We start from the raw sequence: 12842 nt of genomic DNA, 5'->3' as shown, positions 1-12842 counted from the left end.
ATGCATCTGTGCTTCATAGTGAATAACTTCATAGGGTAAGTAATTGGTAGAGCCAGGATTCAAACCCAAGTCTATCTGATACCTTGCTTTTAACACTAGGCCATGCTGCCTCCTCCACTGAAACTAAGGCTCCCTCCTCCTAGCAACATAGCTTAGAGGAGGTGTTACTAAAATGAACCTGAAATAGGACCTCCAGTTATTGGGGTGTTGCTTCTGCCACCAACCATGAGCACTTTGAGAATTGATCTATTTCTTTCTTTTTTTCTTTAATAAATTTATTTATTTATTGGCTGCATTGGGCCTTTGTTGCTGTGTGCAGGGCTTTCTCTAGTTGAGGCGAGCAGGGGCTACTTGTCATTGCGGTGTGCGGGCTTCTCATTGCAGTGGCTTCTCTTGTTGCAGAGTATGGGCTCTAGGCACGCAGGCTTCAGTAGTTGCAGCACATGGGCTCAATAGTTGTGGCTCACGGGCTCTAGAGCACAGGCTCAGTAGTTGTGGCGCACAGGCTTAGTGGCTCCGCGGCATGTGGAATCTTCCCGGACCAGGGATTGAACCCGTGTCCCCTGCATTGGCAGGCAGATTCTTAACCACTGCCCCACCGGGAAAGTCCTCTATTTCTTTTTAAGTGAGCCAATAGGAGCAGGCTGGTATTTCATGGAATAATTAAATTGGTACTCAGTAAAAATTTGCCCAGTTTTTGTGATACATTGAGAAAAGCCGTAACCTGAGAGAGAGGAAATTCAGATTCTTGTTCCAACTCTGCCGTTCACTTGCTGTCTAACCATAGGCAAGGCATTTAACTCTGTGAGAGTCAGTTTCCTCATCCATAAAATGGGTAATTCTACCCTTGTCTTTATTACTAGATCGTTATGAGAATCAAATATGTAAAAGCATTTATTTATTTGTTGGAAAACACTGTACAAATATGAGTGGTCTGTTATCACATTACCATTGTTCAATTTGGGGTCACTTTGCTACTGAAATTCGTGGTCTATCATGCCTGTTGAGACTTTGTTTAGCTCCTGCCCTGGGACTTTATGCTTGAGCTCCAGCTGACACTTGGGCCCACCTCCTAGGTTCCTTAGGGATCAGAAAACCTTAAAGATCTGCAAAGGAGATGCTTTGTCTAAATTTGTTCCCTGATTTGAAATAATTCAGTTGCATGATAAAAGACTGAAAAAACACAGGCCAGAGTTGCTCAGTCATGGAATACTGCTGCAGAATCCTGAGGCCCCTGTCATCCATACCTGAACAGAGCCTGTCTTTGCACATTTGTAAAATGAAAGGAGTAGATTAGATCAGTGTTTTCCCAGGAATGCTCTAGGAACGACTAATTACTAGACATATTAGCAGGGACTTCTTGATTTATGAAACAAATGAGACTGAGAAACACTACATAATAAATTACTTTTGTGGGATTCCCAATGTATATTAATATAGTAAAGGCTCCAAGAAGTCCTACAGTAAAGACACCTGATTAATTTTAACATGGGATTTCTAAAGTTCATTTGAGCCCCAAACACTTTTTGCAGCATGCTATTAACATCACAAGAAGCAATATTCCATGGAACACCAGTTTGGGCAGCACTCAATTATATAATCTCTACATTTACTTCCAGTGCAAAATTCTGTAACTCTATAACAAGACATTTCACTCCATTTTTACATTGGTCATTCAACCAATAAGAATTTTTAAAGATATTGGGTACTCAACCCTATGTTTGGTGTTATGGTACAGGGGAGAAGAATGGGAGACAGGTACCATATGGGCCATTATTATTCAATTCTCAAGCTACAAATAAATCACATTTGTTAAAAGAAAGTAAAGTGCAAATATGCCAGATATTTGGTTACTTCCCGTTTTTACCTCCATATTTTTTTATATAAATTTATTTATTTATTCATTTAATTGGCTGTGTTGGGTCTTCGTTGCGGCACACAGGCTTTCTCTAGTTGCAGAGAGTGGGGGCTAGTCTTCGTTGTGGTGCGCAGGCTTCTCATTGCGGTCGCCTCTCTTGTAGAGCACGGGCTCTAAGGCGCGTGGGCTCAATAGTCGTGGCTCACGGGCTCTAGAGCGCAGGCTCAATAATTGTGGCACACAGGCTTAGTTGCTCTGCGGCATGTGGTATCTTCCTGGGGCAGGGATTGAACCCATGTCCCCTGCATTGGCAGGCAGATTCTTACCCACTGCGCCACCTAGGAAGTCCTGCCTCCATATTTTAAAATAATATGTTTACACTGCCATTTCTTCATCTTTTTTTTAGAAAGTATTGACTTCCTTTTATGATAGATGAAAATTCAGTTCTTGTATACTCCTCTAACTTCTTTCTCTTATCTTCTCAATATAATTATACCTGTTTTTAAATTAATTTAAAATCAATGCTTATTTTAGAAAAATATATCACGATTGCATTTCCCTTTATGTAAAGATTTTTGTTTTCACAGAAGTTAAAAATTGCCTGCCATTTTTCTTACACCATTTGCCTTTATCACATACTCAGTATTTTTCAAATTCTCTGTCATATCTATTCTATGAAGTCCTCTTTTTCCCCTTTGTCCTTTGTCTTGGAGCCCACCTTCTTCCTGCTCTAACTTTTATTAATGTTTTTAAAGTATATATATATATACTTCTTATGGAGCCATAGTATGACTTTCTTTTCATCCTAGGTATTTAGATAGCTATAGTGGCATAAGAAAACCACATTTGTAGCTCACTTCTTATTTTAGGGCATATCTTATATACATACTGAAATAATTCACAAAGGAAATAGTGCTCTTAGGAAAGTATTCCAGTTAGCCAAAATAGAACAATATTAAGGAAGAATTTGGGCTTTTACTTTGGGCTTGACACATTGTAAATATTAATGGAATAATAGTATTTTTAGAATTTTAAGTGACTATTTTAGAGTCCATCTAGGCCAGCTCTCTTTACAAATGGGTAGATTAAGGAGCAGAGAAGCTAAGTGATTTGCTTAAGGGTGATAAGCCTGCTTGGAGACAGAGCTGAGACTAATCTTCAGATATCCTCACTACTCTTTTTACCTATATGATACTACAGTGGACCCTTGAACAAGTCGAGGGTTAGAGGTCCCAACCCTTGCACAATCCAATCTGCATGTAATTTATAGCTGACCCTCCATATCCTCTGTATCCAAGGGTTCCACATCTGCAGATTCAACCAAGGGTGGATCGTGTAGTACTGTAGTATTTACAATTTAAAAAAATCTGCATGTAAGTGGATTTGTGCAGTTCAAACCCATGTTGTTGAAGGGTCTACTGTACTTCATTATTCTAGTTGCGCAGTATTTGCCTGTGACCAGTGAAAAGAGAAATTAGTCATATTAGTTAAATTAACTTTAATTTGCTTTAAAATGTAAAATAAAATGTGTTATCAGGTTTAAATGGCCCAGACCCTTTAATGAATGTAAAATAGATTTACATTCTATTTGGGAAAACCAAATAGGCCTACATGAAATAGCCTGAAAGCTATTATGGGTTAAACTGCAAACAGCCACTTTTACAGATAGTTCACAGAAGGGAGAAAGCATTGCAGGGAGGCAGTATAACATAAAATTTAGGAGAATGTGTTTTGGTATCAAACTAACCTAATTTGAATCCTGTTTCTGCCACTAACTAGCTTTATGGTTCTGTACAGGTTACTTAACCTTTTTGGGCCTCAGTTTTCTCAACTGTAAAATATGAATACAAATAGTTTTTATCTCAAGGAGTTGTCAATTGAACAGGATTGAAAAGGATAACAAACCCATGTGTCCAATTCCTGGCACATTGAAAGCACTCAGATATTAGCCACCATTATTATATTGGGGCAGTGAGATGCCCAAGTCTGTCTAGAGTAAAGGGTTTATGCAGGGAACAATTTATTCATTCAATACTTATTAGGAACTTACTATGTACCAGGCAGTATTGTGAACAAACAGACAAACTCTCTGCCCTCATGGAAGTTATATTCTAGCTTAAGGAGATAGACAATAAACAAACAAACCAATAAATATATGACAGGTAGTGATAACTGCTATAGAAAAATACCAAGCAGTTTAAGGAAAAAAGGAATGACAGCAAAGAATGGGGATTGATAAGGGAAGCACTCTCTGATAAAGGTGACATTTGAGCAGAGATATGGAGGAAATGGAGAGTGTCATGCACATAGTTGGGTTGGGAAAGGGAAATATTCCAGGCACATGGAGGACCAAGTGCAGAGACCCTGAGACGGGAGTGTTCTGCTACCTAGTGCGTTTGAATACTAACTAGGAAATTAGTGTAGCTGAAGCAGTATTAGAAAAACAAAGTAGTAGGGAATGAGGTCAGCAGGACACTAGATTGTATAGAACCTTAAAAGACTTTTGGGTTTTATTCACAGTGAAATGGAGAACCACTGGACAATCTTGAGCATAGAGGTGACAATGATTTGACATATTTAGAATCTATGTTTGTATTGAAAATAGGCTGTAGAAGGACAAGAGACCAATTATGAGGCTTTTATAGAAATCCAGGTGAAAAATGATGGTGATTTCAACTTTAGTAGTAGCTTGAAGGTGGTTAGAAGTGGTCAAAAGCTGGATCTATTTTGAGTGAAGAGCCCATGGAATTTGCTGACTTGGATTGGATGTGAGGAGTGAGAGAAAGAGGAGTCAAGGTTGTCTTCAATGGTGGATGAGGTCCAGGAATGGGACAGCGTGACTATTTTTGGAGACCTATGAAAAGATTTTATGCAGGGTAATGATGGGGTTACAGCTGGGCTTAAGAAGATTAATCTGGATTCATATGGAAAGCCAGAGAGCTGAGTTTTGTTATTCAAGGTAGAGATGCCTGAACTGGGATATTGCTGGTGGGAATGGAATTGAATGATAAAATTTTAGAATAATTTAGAGGAAAGAATCCAACATAGGTAACTAGGTGTGTAGGTGGTGGGGAGACAGAGTTAAGGGTCCCCTTATTCTTTATAACACTTTACCTCTTTCAAAGGCACACAGTCATCTGATCCAAAGGCTAAATTTGCCCTCTAAACAAGACTTTAGTATCAACCTCTCTTGCACTTTCTTCTCCCTAGCATGGTAGATAGAGGCGTTAGTGGGGATTTATGTGTATATGTGTGAGAAGGAAATCAGTGGCAGGCACTTCCCTGGTGGTCCAGTGGTTGAGACTCCGTGCTCCCAATGCAGGGGGCCCAGGTTTGATCCCTGCTCGGGAACTAAAGCCCACATGCCGCAACTAAAGATCCAGCATGCCACAACAGATGCCACACGCAGCAACGAAGATCCCACAAGCCGCAACTAAGACCAGATGCAGCCAAATAAATAAATATTAAAAACAAAAAGAAGTGACAAAGTTATTAGAATAATCATTCAGGGAAAGATAGTCAGTGAGGGATATTAGAGGTAGCTCAAGGAGTGGGGGCTGGCTGGTTAAAGGGATACTGGCGAACAGTGGGAGATTGGAGGATTTAGTAAAGGGTATATGGGGAGAGGGTGGAAAGAGTGGTTGATGGCTGTTATTCTGGTGATTTATATGAGCCTCTTAGTCTCTAGGTTATTCCAGAAGAGGAGCCCAATCTCCAAAGCCCAAAAAATTTGGTATAGTCCATTCCTTCCACTTTTTGTTCTGGGTGCTTATGGCTGTCATTATCTCTGCACCATCTCCCCCCTCAACCTCAGCTGAAATCACTGAAATCTCTCTCCACAGGCTCTGGCTATTGTTCAGTCCTTCCTTAGAAACTTCTGAGAAGCAGGTGACTTTAGGATTGACCTTAGGATGGAAGCTCTGCTCTCAGGAATACAGTATGTTCCTGAGTATGAATTCCAAAATATGATATTTAAAACCCTCAAGATCCTGGTGGGGTTTGTGTGAGTGTGTGTATTTGAGGAGGTGAGGATGGTTGGGAAGATGAGATAAGCCCATGGTCTGACAGGGAGAGAATCGTCAAGGTGACATGGAAAACCAGAGTCCTAGAGTGTGTTGTCTTAGCATTCATGTCCAAGGACTCTGTTAATTATCTAGGTCCATGTCCTGGAGTTCATTTCAGTGATATGGGAATGGAGGGACTTTTTTGTCTTCCATCTGTATCTCCAATGGTTTCATTATAGTGTATTTACTTATTAAAATATACCATTTGAGCCTTGAACAACGTGGGTTTGAACTGCATGGGTCCACTTTTGCACAGATATTTTTCAACAGTAAATACTACAGTACTGCATGGTCTGTGGTTGGTATTTAATCAGCAGATGTGGAGGAATCAAGGGATGGAGAGGTGACTGTAAGTTATATGCAGATTAACCCCCATGTTGTTCAAGGGTCTACTGTACTTGCTACGGAAGAACACTTATTTGAGAAAGAAGATGGCCTCAGACCATTCTCTTCCCCTCTCTGGGCCTTCCCTTTGTGGAAGTGGTGGGAATGAAGTACTAATACTCTGAGAGGTCCCTTCCAGCACTGACGTTTTAGGATTCTATGATTGTTTCTGAAGAGGAAGTGGTTTTTAGAAGTTCTGTTGAAACCTGCAGTGACTCTGTGAGACTCGGTAGGCAGGCTGGGCTTGTGTTGAGATGGTTAAAGAAAAGGAGGATTTTTAGAAGGTTCAGGTTGAAGAGGCTGAGGAAGAGAGTCTGCACTCCTTGCCTGGTAATGTGAACACTTTAGCTTAAACACTTTAAACTAATGGGAGATATGTGGGGAAATAACTATTGCTGGGAACAATCTTTCTCCCCTTGAATCAGGTGGGTAGATTGTGGAGGACTGGAGGATTTTATGTTTAAGGTGGATCTCTGATTTTCTTCTCTCAATTCTCCCTAAGTTTCATGACCCTTGGTGCCTTAAAGAGCCCCTCCCTAAAGTGGTGAAAATGAAACAAGTAGGCTGTGCTGTCCAAGTCACTAGTCAGTTTTTGGAAGTAGGTGGGATATGAATAGTAGTTATTATTATGGTAATAATAGTATATATGTTAATATATTATTATATGTACTAACATATGTAATAATAAGTGTATAATAAATGGAGACTATCTTGAGGCCTGACTGGGCTGACTTCTTATATGGGTGTGTTAAGTAAATATTTAATGAGGAGAATGGCTTTAGATAATGCCCTTTTTTTGAGCCTTCTTTATCTCACCTGTAAACCGTCAGGGGTGAACAGGATACTTGCTAAAGTTACTTCTGTTACTGACCTTCAGAATTTCTATCATAAATGTAGGGAACTGCAGTGGCAAGGCAACTAGGAGAGGTTGGGGAAGGGGAGGAACCCAGTACTGGCCTCTTGTCCTTTGAAGAGTGCAGGTAGTTAGGTGGGAGCATGGGTTCTTGCCTTAGGGCAGCCTCACATTTACAATAGTAAGTACAGAAGGCTTGGAGCTGAAGATGGGCCTTCTTCCTTTTCCTGGACTTGGTATGGGAGAGTTTGGTCACTGGTAATGATCCCTAGTGTCTGATACCTTGAACCTCCGCTTCTGCATTTAAGCCGATCTTGTTCCTTTCTCCCTGAATTTGTCAGTTCCTTTTCTGGGCCAGTCTAAATCCTGTTTATTCTTTAAGAACCATTTGAAGTGCCATCTTCATTGTGAAGCTTTTCCCAATTCTCACTTGCCAACTCTCTTGCTCTCAGCCAGAATGAATAATAAAATCTAGACTTAGAAAGCACATTTAATGAAATATTCCACTCATTTACAGTTGAGGCAGCTGAGACCCAGAGAAGTGAGATGATTTGCAAAAGCTGTCACTTGAACAGTAGCGAAGTTTGACCTAAAAATCCAGTTTTCTTGACTTATAATCCAGAGCTCTTTCCCTGTCCATTTGTTTCCCTGTCATTGTTTTATTCCTGCCCAGGGATAAGAGAATTTCAATTGGGATGTAAGGCTTTGAGAACAGCTCTCATCTAGGGTTCTAAAGTCTGATCTGTTTATTAAAGGCCCTGTGGTTTTATTAGAGAATCATGATTTGTTTATTTGCTCTAGAATACATAACATAGAGTCATCCTTGCAGGAAATGTTTCTATAGCATATTAATACCTGCATTTCTGATTGATTTTTGATGAGAGGCTCATTTTTGAAACCAGTGTTTCTTTTTTGACCATGTTTTAATGTGTGGAAATCTATCCAAATGAGCACACAGGCCTCTTGTTGAACTTTTAGTTTCAGTTACCCTTGACGATTACTGTCTTATCTTTTATTATTATTATTATTATTATTATTGTTATTGTTATTGAGGTGTAGCTGACTTGCAATATTATTAGTTTCAAGTGTTCAAACTGTGGTAGTTTGATGTTTTTATGGATTATACTGCAAAAAAAAGTTGTTAAAATATTGACTGTATTCCCTGTGCTGAACATTATGTCCTTGTAATTTATTTTATATCTAGTAGTTTGTACTTCTTAATCCCCTTCGCATATTTTGCTCCTCTCCCTACCCCTCTCCCCTATGGCAACATTAGTTTTTTCTCTGCATCTGTGAGTCTGTTTCTATTTTGTCTTATCTGTTTTAAGTCAGAGAATCCAAATATGACATCCAATGACAGAAACCTAATTTTATTTGTATATGCATACCGATGCTCCATAGACGGTCTATTAGCTTCTAGCAGCAGAGCTGTTGTTGTCGTTAGATTATTTTTTCCTTTGACTTTTATTCTTTTAGGTCTTACATTTAGGTCCTTGATTTTTGTATATGCTGTTAGGTAAGGGTTCAACTTATGGATAGCCATGCTCTATGGACAACCTACTAGCTTCTAACAACAGGTTTTTAAAAAATTAATTTTATAGATATTTATAGAAATGTCAGGCACTGTACAAAGTACATAGACTATAGCAATAAGCAAGAAAAATCTGGTCCTTGTCCTAATGGAGCTCACAACCTGATGGGGTTAAGATTTTTACTTTTGAGCCAGAATTTTATTTAGGAAGGAAATGTTGGGGACAATGTGTTTTCTCTTATTTCCAGGGGGAATAGGGACATGTCTTTAGGAGCAAATGGATGTACAAGTGCTCCTGTGACACTTGGGCATTGCCAAGGACTGTGAATGTAGACATATGTGGGCTTCCTTGCCTGAGGTTTTGGATCTTTCAGGAAGTCCTCAGCACACTGAAGAGATCTTGGTGGGTATGGTCTTGACCACAGTCTAAAGCTCAAAGTGGATGGGATCTTCTCTGCTTCTTCACAGTACTCCTGGAGATTCTCAAGGGAGAGGCTTCTCCATGTTCATTTAGGTATACTCCAAATTGGTATAGTGGAACAAACACTAGCCTGGAAGTCAGAAACCTGGAAGCTAGTTACAGATTTCTCCTTACTTCTCCTTGTGTGGCCCTAGCAATTCATTTCCTCTGGACTTCTTGTATCTTTAAAACAGGGATAATAATACCTGCTCCACCTACTGCAGAAGTAACTGTGAAGATCAGGTGAGGGAACTGTACTCGTGTAAGGAGTTAGCTGGATTGTTATTTGATCTACACAAAAACCAGCGAGGCAGGCATACAGGTTTCATTATTTTTATTTGTTATCTATCGCAGCTAAGTTTGTTCTTTTTTTTTTCCCTAGTAAAATCTCATTTCTCTGAAACTAAGACCCATTCTCCTGCCTCTGAAATGAAGGAATGATAATCAAGGAGCCTAAGATACATTAGTGATTATCTGCCTCTTCTTGACTCCTGCCTCCCATCTTATACTTTTTTTAATATAAATTTATTTATTTATTTTATTTATTTATTTATTGGCTGCATTGGGTCTTCATTGCTGCACATGGGATTTCTCAAGTTGCTGAGAGCGGGGGCTGCTCTTCATTGTGGTGTGCAGGCTCCTCATTGTAGTGGCTTCTCTTGTTGCGGAGCACGGGCTCTAGGCGTGCAGGCTTCAGTAGTTGCGGCACATGGGCTCTAGCACAGGCTCAGTAGTTGTGACGCATGGGCTTAGTTGCTCTGCAGCATGTGGGATCTTCCTGGATCAAGGCTCGAACCTGTGTCCCCTGCATTGGCAGGTGGATTCTTAACCACTGCACCACCAGGTAAGTCCCATCTAACTTCTTTTTCAATTAAAATAATTATGCTAGTATATGACCTGTGATAATTATTTAACTTCTGAATTATAATTCTAGGAAAAATTAGTCAAGTAGACTTGCCAGGAGTTTGTTACCTGCATGATTTAAGATATTACTCCTTTCAATATTGATTTATTATGGAAGCTCTCTGATTTGCTTCCTTCACAAACTATCCCTTTGTCTGGCACTCTGGAGGTTTTTTTTTTTTTTTTTTTAACCTCAGCATTGTGTAGGTATAATAAGGTTTAGGATGAGAGAGAGAGATGGCTTTTTTTAATAAAGTGGGAGAAAGAAAGTGGGAGAGGAGAACCAATTTAGATCAGTGTTAGGAAAGATTACATATGAAAGTTGAGACTCTGGACACTTATTCTCTTAAAACTTTTCCTACTTAGGTATCCACAGGAATAGAGTACTCTAGCTTGAAAACTACTGATTTAAACTATGATATCTACCTAAATAACAAAGAACCATTGACATGAATATTTTTGCATGTGTCTGTGATACTTGAGAGACTTGATATACATGTAGTATGTTGTCCCTGGCTGTTCTTCCCACTTTCTTTTTCTAACCCAGGCAATATTCCTGTTTAAGGCCACATTCCAAATGCTGTGATAATAAAGGAGTTAAGAGGACTGCCCTCATTCACTTGTTTTGAGGAAGACTAACATGGTAGGAACAATTGGATGGTAGGAATGAGTGTGTATGATTTCCCTCCTGTAAGTAGGCATGTAGGCAGTGGGAAAAGGGTTACCTTCTATACTGACCCACATCTGCCTTCTCAATAGAGAAGATGTGTAGAATCCACCTGGCAACAAAGCCACTTTGGCCAAGGGCAACAGGCACAAGGTCTCTGGATCAAGGCCTGAAAATAGCTGGCAGGAGAACAAGGTGTAATAACAGCTCAAATTGCAAAGCATGTGTCCCACAGCCTGAACCTCATATCCAGGGGCTTCTTCCAGTCTCTTCTGTGGCAGAGTTCGGAACTGAGCCCATGTCAGGGCTCAAGAAACTTCTTGATATGTTTCCAAATCACATTCCATAACTGTTAAAATTTTTTCCTGTCTGTGTCTACCATTTCCCCCTGCTTGTTTAGCATCTGTCTTCATCTTTTGTATCCTCTCTAATCCCCTGGTTCCTTCCAAGTTTCCTCACTCTGATCAGCCTAGATCTGGCTGATCATGTGAGCAGAGAAGTTTATTCATTCACTCATTTTGCAATTATGTATTAAGTGCCCACTCCCTTTAAAACTTTGTGCTAGGCACCGGGGAGGAAAGAAATAAAAGGATGTCCTGTCTGCCTTTAAGGAACTCACAGTCCAGTGAGGGAAACAGGTGTATACAGATGACTATAATGCTAAAAATAGAATAGATAAATGCCAAGTCTTGAGGCAAATAGAAAGAGACTATGAATGAATGAACAGTATGAATGAGTGAATGAGTGTGCTAAGGTACAATCTTTTGGGAAAGGAAGATTTGTGAAGATGTCTGCTTTTTTTCCCAAATTAATCTGTGTGCTTATCGCAATTTAACCAAAATCACATTTTAAAAAATTTTAGATATAATTTATAGCATATAACTTACCCAGTTAAAGTACAATTCAGTGACTTTTAGCATATTCAGAGAGTTGTGCAACCATCATTGCCGAGACCAGCTCGGCGACTTGAGGTGAGTGACGGGTGCCCCAAGCTTGAAGAAAACACAGACACAGACTGAAGAGAAAAGTGGGACCTGGGGGCTCAAGACCTCTGGATCAAGAGCCCTGCTGACTCATCCCACGTTGCTTTCATTGAGTTCGTTGGCTAACATTCTCAGGTTACACCCATAAACAATCAAAGGCCTCACATGACTGGGGCAATTATCTTTGTTTGCCTCCTGGGTCCTAGTTGAGCAGGTGTGGATTTGAGCTGGGCGTGGAGAGCAAAACAGCCCTGGGGGCAGGAGACCTCTCTCGGATATTAGGGGTCGGTGCCCCACCCCTGTTGGCCCCTCTGCGACTGTGCCTGTCTTAGGTTGTTCCTCCTCTGAGGAATCTTACCCTCTTTGGCGAACCAGCCACCCTTCAGGGCCAAACAGGATGATATTAGTCTCCACGCCCCACACCCTCAGCTCCTCCACTGCTCAAGCAGGACATTCTGAATGCCATCGCTCGGCCCACATACTTTAACATTTTCAAGGTTTCAGAAAGGCTCCTGAATGTCTTCCCACACATCATCACAATCAACTTTAGAACATTTTCACCACCCTAAAAAGAAACCCCATATGCATTAGCAATCACTCTTCATTTTCTTCCAACTTTCCTTGCTTCAGCCCTAGGTAACCACTAATCTACTTTTTGTCTCTATGGTTTTGACTCTTCTGGACATTGCACCTCAGTGGACTCATACAATATGTGGTCTTTTGTGTTTAGCTTCTTTCACTTAGCATAATCTTTTCAAGGTTCATCCATGTTGTAGCATGGATCAGTACTTCATTCCTTTTTATGCAGAATAATATTCCATTTTATGGATATACCACATTTTATGTATCCATTCTTCAGTTGATGTGTATTTGGATTGTTTTCACTTTTTGATGTCACGAAGAATGCTGCTATAAACCTTTGTGTACAAGTTTTTCTGTGGATGTATGTTTTCAATTCTCTTGGGTGATTATAGCTGTACTAAAATCCACCCTTGATGGACTTTAACTCCACAGTTCTCAGGACTCCTGCACTTTGATTTTCTTCTTTATGCCAATTCTGGTTTTGGAAACAACATCCCCCATTTAGAGGCCTTGTCATTTAGCAGGAGAATGCCCTGAACTACAGACATACAGACTCT

General features: G+C 40.1%; 1 protein-coding gene across 3 annotated transcripts in view; it reads left to right on the top strand.

Moving 5' to 3' along the window:
• LOC130832536 (myosin-7B) overlaps window positions 1–12842 on the top strand; it is a 110606-nt gene that overhangs the window by 7611 nt on the left and 90153 nt on the right. The gene's annotated exons all lie outside the window — the stretch shown is intronic.

The sequence above is a fragment of the Hippopotamus amphibius genome, chromosome 12 (assembly GCF_030028045.1).
Source record: "Hippopotamus amphibius kiboko isolate mHipAmp2 chromosome 12, mHipAmp2.hap2, whole genome shotgun sequence".
NCBI classification, from domain to species: domain Eukaryota; kingdom Metazoa; phylum Chordata; class Mammalia; order Artiodactyla; family Hippopotamidae; genus Hippopotamus; species Hippopotamus amphibius.
Note: the sequence above shows the minus strand (reverse complement) of the source record. Positions and strands in the feature narration are given on the sequence as shown.